At 41.6% G+C, this 11,527-nt stretch overlaps 1 long non-coding RNA gene across 1 annotated transcript; it reads right to left on the bottom strand.

The window, feature by feature from the left end:
- Positions 1 to 1,928: 1,928 nt before the first annotated feature.
- LOC142784933 (uncharacterized) lies at positions 1,929 to 10,364 on the bottom strand. The gene is made up of 3 exons (XR_012888759.1): positions 10,111 to 10,364; positions 4,193 to 4,288; positions 1,929 to 2,131 (listed from the first exon to the last, which is right to left on the bottom strand). It is a non-coding gene; the product is annotated as an uncharacterized LOC142784933 (long non-coding RNA).
- Positions 10,365 to 11,527: the final 1,163 nt, after the last annotated feature.

Here is an 11,527-nt window from a genome sequence, read left to right as displayed (position 1 = left end):
TTTGTTCAGGACACTCACGAGTTCATAGGTAGCCAGCCAGTCATCGACGTCGTAATCGTCCGTTCCGATGAATATGGGAGGGTCCCGCTGACGGACCACACCAGAGCACACGGTGGCCTGGGGAGCCATAGGCTGAGGGCTTGTGGCAGATGCAGTGGTCATACCGGCAGGTCGAGTCCGGCTTCGCAACTCCAGGATTGCGAGGAGACCAAGCAAACTCCACCAAGTGTAATAAAGAACTGTGACAGTCAGAACTGTTATTTGAAACTAGGTAGGAGCGTAGGCCTAGCCAGCAAAAGCAGTGATAACGTCCGGCGCAAAAGTCTTGTGCTTAGCACTGACGATGTGTTTTCCGAGCTATGCATGACCCACTACATACATCATTAACCTTGAAATGTCTGCTGGGTGGCGGTGCTTTTATATGGGGAATATATGATGACAAGATGCAAGATAGTGGTACTTGGAGTGTTGAATAGATCGATGAACAGACACACAGACAGATGCATGGACGGACGCATGGATGGCTGCACAGACGAATGGATGCAAAGACGGAGGGATGCATGGACGGACGCAGGAGTGGATGCTAGGACAAACGCAGGGACGGACTCACAGATGGACGTGCGGATGCACGAACAGACGCACGCAAGGGATGGGCACAAAGAACGCAAGAATGGAGTGTGAAGGAAACAAAGGCACAACGAGCACATGACATGGTTATAGAGCTAATCGCGGCCCTGAAATGACGTAGATGAACTGGCTGAACATACACAAGCCTGTCCCATCCTTGTGATTTGAAGTGCTATGCTGAACTTCATGAAAATGTTACACCAACAAGGCCAAAATATTACCCGTGCTAAGTTCACATTACGCCCTTCCTTTCTCCATTTTGCGGATTTCTTTTTATTGAGCCAATCTGTACATGCAAAGATGTTTCAAACTATGTGTGAAATAATGAGTGCAAACAATTTACTTGAACTTGCAATTAATAAAGTTGCATAGGATTGTTCCCACCTAAGCAGATGGTAGTTGCAGCATATGTTGCCAACAATTCAGTGAAGGTTGACTAGTTCTTTAGCTGTATACATCCTCTTGAACATATTGTTCTTGGAAGTCAATGGTTGACAACAAATAAACCAATATTCGAAGTCCTCCCCCCCCCCCCCCCACTCTGTCTCCAAGCCACTTTCAAGCACTGTTTATGTAGATGCTATAGCCTTATTGCCCAGCACCTAAACTCTTCATAGAAGCTGCACTGGTGGCAATAGCAGCATCCCCTTTTTCCAGTCTTTAAACATTTGAACTGTTTCTGCCCATTTTGACAATAGGAGTGGCGTTGCAATACCACAGTGTACTTTGTAGAAGACCTTCCTCAGATCACGCGCAGGTGTGCGGTCCGTGAATGTATATTTCAAGGTATATCAAAAAGCACATAAGATTTGAGGGAGGTAATCGGTAAAGTATAAAGCGAAAATTGCGACGCAACTTCCATGGGCAAAACAAATGAAAAATGGTCACCGAAACTTGAAGAACGTAAAGAGGTTGTTGCTTAAGTTTTCCATGCAACAGGTTCTGACACAGAGCTTGTTGAACGCTGCTGAGAAGGCATAGCTGGAGCCTGAACAATGTCACTATGCCACCTCGCGCACAAAGGTGAGAAAACAGACAACTTCTGACGTCGCGGTCAATCTGTTACCATGTATCAGCTTCCAACAACCCCGGCCTTCTATCTATAAGTGTTCACAAGAAAACATGTGACCAGAGGACTGGTTGAACTTTGTAAACCTATTACCAGCATATACTGAGAATGCAACCTGCATAGATTGCAAAGCTGTCATGTCATTTTGTTATTTGTTGTGCAAGGTCCGAGTAAACAATATACACTTAAGCCACAAATCCAGAGTTTATGTGGGGGTAGTTGGTGTGTATGCACTGTGCTGCGTTATGTTGCAGATCTATGAGTCATACCTGCTGCAGAATTCCAAATAAACAATGAAATGCACTACTACACGCTTCTTTGAACACAACTTTACCAGATGTATTCAGTAACATAATTGTCAAAAGTGCTGAAAGCCTCCTTATGAAACTGTGTGCATGGCCCATGAGCAGCTCCACTTGGCTCCTTTCTATATGTCTAAAAAGGAAGTACAAAAAAAAGTATTGTAGCAGCAACACTGTTCAGAGTTTAAACCACTATGGTATCTACTACATACATCACCTCTGTTCACAACAATTTTTCATGAATCACAAAAGCAGACGGTATTTCAGGGACAAGAACAGATCACATGCAGAACAAGCAGCAGGATGCTACGAAGACTTATTGCTATAGTAGACAGCAACTGGACGTTAAACACACTATATTTTAACTGCAAAATAATTTATAGACTAGCAAAACAATTTCGTTTAATTAGTGCCATGGTGTGGCAGTTACAATTTCTGCAACTACTAACACCATGGAGAGTTATGCGGTTTGAACTTTGCATTATATTATAAAATCTCACACAAGACAAAGCATACTGTAGACCACTGCAAAGGCCTGCGTGCGGTAGGACACATATCATCACGGCACCTTTGGGGCGAGAAAGAGGAGCTGTGAGATAAGAGCATCAGGACTTCGTTGTCATTTCTGTAGCCTCAAGCCAACCAACACTCTGTCACTGCGCGTTACAGAGTGCTGGATGTGTACACGTCACCTTATTCATAACATCAAGGTGGAGGTACTAGCCTGATGAAGACAATGGGTAATGCATCAACGGAAATGGTGAGCAATAAATTAAGAAGCAAGGCTTGCATATATAGTTCTTTTAAATCCAATAACACTACATGGCAGTTTTAGCTCTCAATACGGCAGGAGCTAGCATGAAAATGGGGGCTTGAATAAGTGTCATTGCTGAATTAATTGTGTTGCTCAAGCCAATATTTTAATAAGACAATTTGTCTAAGTTGTGGCAGCAACCTTGATGCAGTTTCTTGCCTCGGTAAAGAAAAGCTTTGTTGTCAAATGACAAGCTCTAACATTCGTTCAATGATTTCTTTTTTGTCAGGTATACAGCTCAACACATTCGTTACAAATCTTCAACCTTAACAAATGCTTCTATTGTAGGGATACTGGGTGCAAATCTTAAGCTGCAGAAGACAAGACATTTAGCAGGCGTCTGGCTGCTCAACAGTTTCATAACACTATGTCCATGATGCTAAAAACGAGCAATTCGACAAGAGTACATCGATTTACAAGAGCAGCAAACCGTATCAAGGTTACTGCCACGACTTAAGCAAACAATTTTCGTTCAAAGATTCAAAACAACCTTATTTTAAAAAATCTTGATTGGCTTCAAAAAAACTTTCTTTAATGATTTGACCCTCATTCAAGCCATCCCCCCCACATCATAATCTTAACTTCTGCCATAATAAGACAACTGTTATGTAGTGTTCGATATAATTTTAAGATATGGACAGTAAGCCTTTCTTCTCAATTTATAGCTCACTCTTTACGCTTATGCTTTAATGGTTGTCTTATCAGCCAAAGAACCCAGGGTGAAAATGTGTGAAGGCGTCTTCACTTTTTAGAGTCAGAAGTATTTTTAACTCTTGGTAAATGGCCTTAAAACAAACAATGTAATTTTATTCTACAAAAAAGAATCACTCTTGTAAAAATTATACAAAAAACACTGCAATTTGCCATGTTTGATTTGATTGATATGTGGGGTTTAACTTCCTAAACCACCTAATGATTATGAGAGACGCCGTAGGGGAGGACTTCAAACATTTCTACCACCTACAACATTTCTACCTCCATAGAAAGTTCAGCCGCTGAAGCCGGGGCTCAATCCTGCGACCTGCGGGTCATGGGCGAGTACCATTTTGCCATGTTTCCTCACGACCAACATTAGCATAAATTGAAACAAAAATTTTATCGATATTATAGCCATGAAATTTTGCTGACAAAGAAACAAATACTGTGATAAAAGCATGAAGAAACAATGAAATGTCAGTGATTTTTCTCCCATAACTTGATTTCTGAGCACATGGTTTCAAAGGCCTCTGCTTTATTAGAAAGCTTTTCCCCAAAAATAGTCCTGGAACAACTTCTTCCCACATTGAGGCATCAAAGCACCAGTTTCGGAAAATATTGCAAATGGTCAAGAAACCACTTCACAGATTAACATGACAAGACCATGAACTCGCGAATACTTACAGGTTAATGTTCAGTCACAGTTTCTGAGGCAGGCCGATGGCTTACGTGTGCCCATTTGTACTGTCTTCCGTCCACCTTTGAGCCAGTTTTTGTAGACTGTCAGCCGAAAAAACAAAACAAAAACATTCGAAACAATTCACTTTTTCTAGCATGCCCCTTGTAACACAACTCGACTTTCTCGGCCTCATGAGGTAGCAGTCTTGAAAGCATGCCAACAGCTAATGCTTTATGTATGTATATCTCATACCTGATTAGGAGGCTCCAAAATAATACCAAGTCATTGTTAAGCAAGAAGTCTAACAAAGGAAAACAGAACAACATTTTACACTAGACACAAATTTAACTTCCTATTACTCACTCAATGACCTATTTTCCTCACGCATTATATGCATACATACTGAAAAGACTGGGCTTGCAAACATGGCCGCAGGTGAGTGAGGGCACTTCAAATACTAACTAACAATGAGAAGGCAGACTGACAAAACATATAAGACAGTTAACCAGAGGCCCATCATTGAATCTATCTTTATATCACAACGTAAATACATGCCAAATTTCGAATCCTGCAGTTTCGTACAAGCACAGAAATGAAAAAATGCATCTAATGGTTGAGGCTTGGCATAGCGACGTGTGGTAATGCATGTGGGAACAAACCATTGAAGAACTTAACGAAGAAGTCAAATTCTGAGCAGTTGTCTCTCACATAGACCAAAAGGCATGCTGTCGTGATCGGTATCTCCCCTTGCCTTGTTTCGTTTGTAGCTCAATGTCAACTTTTCCGATTGGTGTTGTCGGTGTCTCGACTACGTTCCCAAGTCCATGTTTGCATGCCCTGCCTTTTTAACATGAATACCAACCTACTAAGCAGCTCACCTCTCCTATTCGAAATATGTATATAATCTAGAATTACCACTGTGTTCATTTGATGTAACAATAGTAATGGGGCTCTGAATGTGAATGTCAATTCAAAAGCACTAAGGCCTGTAGCATTTTTGCCTGCTTCAAAAGTGCAACTGCTGCCCTAAAGATCAAATCCACTCAGATCGGGGGTTGTTCACATGGTAGCATAGCTATAAGCAAGGTAAGATAAATTTTAGGACTGTGAAAAAGCTCTAGGTAAAAGGAACACACGCAACTAGCAAGGAGCCACATATTACTTGGCCTAGAATTTATTTCTGGTAACCTAGAATGCTGTGGCGCAGGCCATGCACCTAGGAAACAGTTCAACTTTTCTTTATGAACCAAAGCTGAGCAGAGTCAACATTCATATCTACTGATTGCTCTGAAAACAGCAGTTAAGTTGCCAAAAACTAAATGCCAGAAGACCAAAAAAACCTCCATGACTAGTACAATATTAAACACTTAATGATGCAAGTACACACAAAACACCATTTTAGATGCGCTGGTTTTATAGGTATTACGTAATTAAAGCAGCAAAGCAATGTAGCTGCAAAAGCGGAGAAAGGAGGTGCCTCTAGTGCCATGAAAAGTCCATTAAAGTACTATCAACAGGAAAGGCTTGGTAGATGTTGAATCCACAACAAATGCGAATTTCCTCTACGTCGGTACTTAACACTTGTAATTAAACTGGTGACTGCATAGGTGAGAATGCGAAGTGCAGTATGGAATATCTCTTTCAAAACTACACTCTTAGACAAAGTGAGAATTTAGCTTCATCGAACATATCGTGTCCCACAAACTTTTGCTGTTTATGGTGCATATTGAACATACACAATATTTCGTGTAAAGAACGCATAAATATTGAGAGAAGCTTCAGATTATTTCACAGATGAGCATTACGAAATATAAATCAACAAAGCATGCAGTGCATAAATTGATCATTCATAATTGAAATGTAAAAAGCTACTAAACAACCCCACTGTCTGAAATTTCTGATAACTGCAAAATTTTAAAATGTGAGCACATTGCCACAGATTTTGTGTTCACATGATGAGATGGTGAAGTCACAGCCAATAAAACACACATTTTAGCTGTTTTAAGTTTCTCACTCGGTTTCTCCATCGTTCTCATTGTGAAGAGGGGTACGCAACGTTGCCATAATGAATTAGTTCACGTGGCAACCAAGCATGGCGTCTGTGATTGTGCAATCAACATGCAGCCATCAACTAAACAAGGCCTCGTTGATGTGCCGCTGTGCTACATCGGCATGGTGAGGAAGTACTGTGCAATGTATAGGTGAGATAAACAGATATGCAGCATGCCTCACAACGACACAGTAAACACGGCGTGATTTTAAGGCCAAAACACTATTTTTCTTATTGCAGAGAGAACCAACCGTCAGTCAGTGCAAAATAACACCACTTTGCTAGCGAAGAGAAGGTCAGGCATGTACCTTTTAAAAATGTTCGGTACCTTTTAAAAATGTTCAGCAATAGATTGAACCACAGCGATTCTCGCTTATGTTATAATAGAGCACCTTTTTCCTTTCCCTGGCCTGGCTTCTTTTTTTAACCCATGAGACAATCCAGCAGAAGTTAAGCTTTAGTTGAAGAAGAAGCATTTGAAAAGCATAAAGTTAATATAAAATATAAAAAATTGAATAATTTTGCATGGTATATGAAAGTATATCTCTTGTAATGTCCCACCACCAAGAAATGAGCGAGCAAGCCGTGACGTTAAGGTGTCAATAAATAATAGAGTTTCCAGAAAATTCAATACACAGCTAAGTAATTCTGCTATTGAAATGTGCTGTTACTACTGACTCTGTAGCTGTAAGTGCCTGCTGAATCTACTCGAGTGCATTTAGCAAACCAGTTTAATGATACCGACAGACAGAGAAAACCCAGTTCTCACTTAGCTGCCCCCATCACAGCATCATGTTGCTTCGCATAAGGGTTCCCGGTATGTAGGATGCAGATGCATGAACTTTGTGGCTATGTCGTACCACACTGAACGTGATCGACATCTGCTCGAACTATGTGAGCATCTGAAAAGTGCTCCGTTTTGCAATTAGCTGTAACAATGCAGTATTGCTAGCTACGAGTCGCTTCACCGTACACCCACAACAAATTTTGGCACCACCAAGGTTTTGCACTGTATACAAGCGTCTGAACACAGTATTTATTGCTACCTGCTGCATTCTCTATTTTTATATCCAGAGAAATAGAACGTGCACACAGTAGCCAATAATTGTGCCAAGTATAAGAGTCCATTTTAGGTATTCTATAAAATTCATAGACAACAATCAGGCACATCACTCAAGCCTGTTGTTTAGCATTATAAGTGAAAGTGTGCTGGAAAGCACACAAAGAAAAAATAGCAGTTGGCCATAAAGAATAGTCAAAAACTAGGTTTATGTTTGGCACAAACAAATCGCATACAGTAAAGACAGCCCAAGACACTGCAATAATAAGGCTGTAAATTTCAAAGTGGGTCACTATTCTTCAAACTATGCATGCCTTTACAAGAAAGATAACAATACTTTCTGCAAGAAACTATAAAGTTTAACAGTTTTTGCGCAATTCCCCTTGCCAATACCCATTCTACAGAAAAGCAACACTTTGCGAAACCAAGTGGCGTTTCCAGAAGAAATGCACTCGCCATAGTGACAAATAGGTGGAGTACTCTTCTACAGCATGATTTATTAGAACTAAAAATTATGATAACAATAATTTCTTATAGCTAACAAGAGCTTTTCTACTGTTGTTTATGTAAAACAATTTCGTGTCAGTGGGAGGACACAAGAATAAAAGCCACATAATAATGAGCGGAAAAAGCACAGTGACTGGTTGTGCAGCAATTTCCAACTATGCTTATTCTTAGAAACCATTGCTCTTCTCCCTCAAATAAAGGTTGCACATTATTAACACTTTGGCATGAATAATGTGAAGTTGGTAGGTAGCATACATCCTGATGTCACTCTGTATACCATTACTTATTTTTCAATACTTTCACTTCGACATGACTAGCTGAAAACAACACTCTCCTTCATTAAATGAAACTTTGTACATTACATCTGAGTTAGCCACAGGTGCTGAATAAGCGCCTTTTATGGGATGCTTGGCTCACCATGTGGTCAGCACTGCACAGTTTGTCAGGGTACTTCTGTTTGCTACCTGCAGTACACAGCAAAAACTTCGGCATTCAAACAAAAAAAGCAAGTATGGCAGCGGCATTTCGTTCTTTGGAGATAGAGAGGGGGGAGGGGTAGTGCAGCATTGTTCTTCATAAGCTACATACACATGCCTTAACTGTTTTAGTTTGGCGCATAAACAGCATAAATTAGTGAAAATAGTTAGAGAAGACAAGCGGCCGCATATATGAAATCCTCCAAAGAAAGCATAAACACTCACTTGGGATTTCACAGTATATATTCTGTGCCATCTATAAAAAGTATGCGAAGTGCTGAATTTCACTAACACTTGCACAGTATTAGGAACACGTATTGCACTCACTTCGCTGTCCAGCTGGTGCTTCCGAAATTTACTGAAGTTGCACCTACAGCAAAGTGGTCTGGTCAAATTTAAGTATACCAATTCCAACAAGCACCGCTGGCATCAACTCAAAGTGACAGCACCAAATGAAGTCATTTATTAGTGGCATGCGACTAATGCTAAGTACCTAAGCGTTTGAATAAAAATTGCAAGGTTATTTGAGCTCCATGTTTGAATTCTATTAGGTCTTCCGCTTGTCACCTTTCTCTAATGCTGCATGAGTGTCGAGATAAAGGCAAAATATTTTTAAAACATAGTATTACAATATGTTTAACAGCAACAGTCATACTACGTTATACCAACTAGGGCTAGCGATATCACTGCAAACATTCAGAGCATTGTCATCGGCATATCTCAGAGATCTTCACAGTCTTTCATAGAGCTGCAGTTAAAGGTGGCAGCCGCTAAATGAACTTTGAACCCCTTTTTTCAGAAACTGAGTGAGCTGCTTTTCTTCAAAACACTTGCGGGTGCAAGGTGCAGACATTGACGGAGGTAGATATAGCCCCGGCAACAGGGACTATACCGCTCGGAGTTAATGTGCCGACACTCTTGCGAAATCGTTACAGCGAAGGCAGCTTCTTCGCCCCTTTTCGCCCTATGAGCTTGGGAAGCGCCCGTGCTAACGCGCTGTTCATCCCTCGGTGTTGCTCCAATCAGGAGCAACACCGAGGGATGAACAGCGAGGACGAACTTATTCACAGCGAGGATGAACACCGAGGATGAACATATTCATCTATTCTGTATTTTGTTTTCGTTTTGTTCTTTTTAATACATTTTTTCTGATAGCCAAAGAGCGAGAGCCGCGATGCGCCGCAGCATAGGCCACTTGCGCCCAAATGAGACGAGAAAATCATTAACGGACACTGCGAAAATAGCGAGAGCCAAAAGGGCAACAAGCTGGACGTAACTTAAGCAACTACTGCCGGCACAAGACCTGCGAATGGTAAAATAAACGCTGCGAGCAGATTATGCCACGCTAATATTTATAAGTGAATTATTGCAATGAGATACAGCCCAGCTGTCACACTCCTGCTAATCAAAGTGGTTTGTTTATCTACACGGAACACGCCAACTGACCTTCATTCGTGTCGCCTGATAACGCAACTGCAACAAAGAGGATGGGATTCGCCGTTTTGTCGGTCACTCACCCGGGAAGTAGAGGAATTTTCGTCAACTATAACGCAATGCGTACTGTAACATGACACGTGACAGAATTTATCAAGCCCACACCACTAAACTCCTGGTAATCTACTTGACGGTCAGGTGCACGCGACACCATTACACAAATTTCGCAAGCACGCCAAAGCTGCGCCCCCTTTCCCCCAAAGAAAAGCCGCTTTCGAGTAAGCCTCTATGCGACTTCGAAGCAGCGTAAACATTCAAGGCATGAGCATTTTGTCGGCAGTCGAAGAGGTCGAAAGAGAGGAAAATTCACGAGAGCCGTAAGATAGTACTTATTACCTGATAGCGAAACCCACAAAACTTGTTCGCTGGTCAGCTTGGCGGGAAGGCTCCGACACAATGGTGACTCGAAGCAGGGAAGTGAACGACACCTTCTGCAAACTTCTGTTGGCATATTGTCCAACTTCACGCAACCACGGGTTAGCTGATGAGAATAGGACAACGAATACACGTCTTGAGGTCAGAAATCGCCATTCAACATGGTCGTTGCTAAGGAGTCCTCGACTGCGACGTTCGGCCGTGACAAGCGTCCATGTTGCCTGGCGAGCGCCAGGAATGCGCGACCTTGCATGGGCCGTGTCATGGAGGCGCCGCTAGCGTCGCGTAAGTACATCACGTGACCACGTCGGAGAAAGTTTATCGCGAGGCGGCGCGCGGCTATGTTCTGGTGTCGCGAAGAGGCCCACGCTTGAGGAGTCTCTTGTTGAAACAATATTAAAACCTTGCTTTGCGGTTGCGGTACAAGCTCCCTGTATACGCTACACCTCCAATGCAGTACAATAACCTGCGGACTTGAGAATGAGACAGTTCGTAGAAATGGTGAGGCTGTCGTAGTTAACTTTCACATGCCAAAACATTATAAGTACACCACGAAATTATATGTGCGCGCTGTTTGACTGACAAGATAAACTCACGCAATTACTTGTGCAAAGCATATACGCAATTTTTTGCCTGCATTTCCGACCACTTTTTAATTGTGAAAAGAACAAAACAGAAAAAAGCTTCCTTACCAAGATATAAAAAAAGAGATAGTGCACAAGCTCTGTTATTTCAAGGCATTTGTTGTTTTATTTGTTGTTGTACGCGCAACCTGATGACCCTGAAATGTTTGATGATAGGACAATAATTTTCACATCAGAGGAATCACAATAATCCGCAAATTCCCGCAAGCTCATAACAACGTGTGTAACTCACCGTTACATCGATAATGGTTTCAACGACATATCAATAATGATAATGAGATGGAACAACCAATGTTTATATGCTCTATTAGGCAAAACAACTCGCTTATGACAATGCCGCTGTCTCGCATTATCAATTACATCAAGCAGATGTGACTGCTGTGTGTTCGTGCCAAAAAAAAGGGGGGGGGGTGAAGTGCGTGGCGTACAATCCTTGAAAAGAAAGAAGAAAACAAGAAATGTTTGCCTCCCAGCACTCCTCTATGATTATGAGGGACACCGTGTGGTAGTGGTCTCTAGAAATTTCACTATCTGCTATTTAAAGAGATAATGAATAAAAATAACGAAAAATTGACGAAAACATGATAGTTTTTTTAGGATGGCGCGCATAATCCGCTTAACAAAGTTCACAAATTTCTGAGTAATTTGGTTGTATTTTTTGGTAGTATGTCATCGCGCGGTGGCAGCACGTGACCCTTGCCGTCATATTCTCCGAGGAGCACGCATGATGCAGG

Source organism: Rhipicephalus microplus, unplaced genomic scaffold, assembly GCF_043290135.1.
Source record: "Rhipicephalus microplus isolate Deutch F79 unplaced genomic scaffold, USDA_Rmic scaffold_16, whole genome shotgun sequence".
NCBI classification, from domain to species: domain Eukaryota; kingdom Metazoa; phylum Arthropoda; class Arachnida; order Ixodida; family Ixodidae; genus Rhipicephalus; species Rhipicephalus microplus.
The sequence above is the reverse complement of the archived record's forward strand: the minus strand, read 5'-3'. Positions and strand labels throughout refer to the sequence as shown.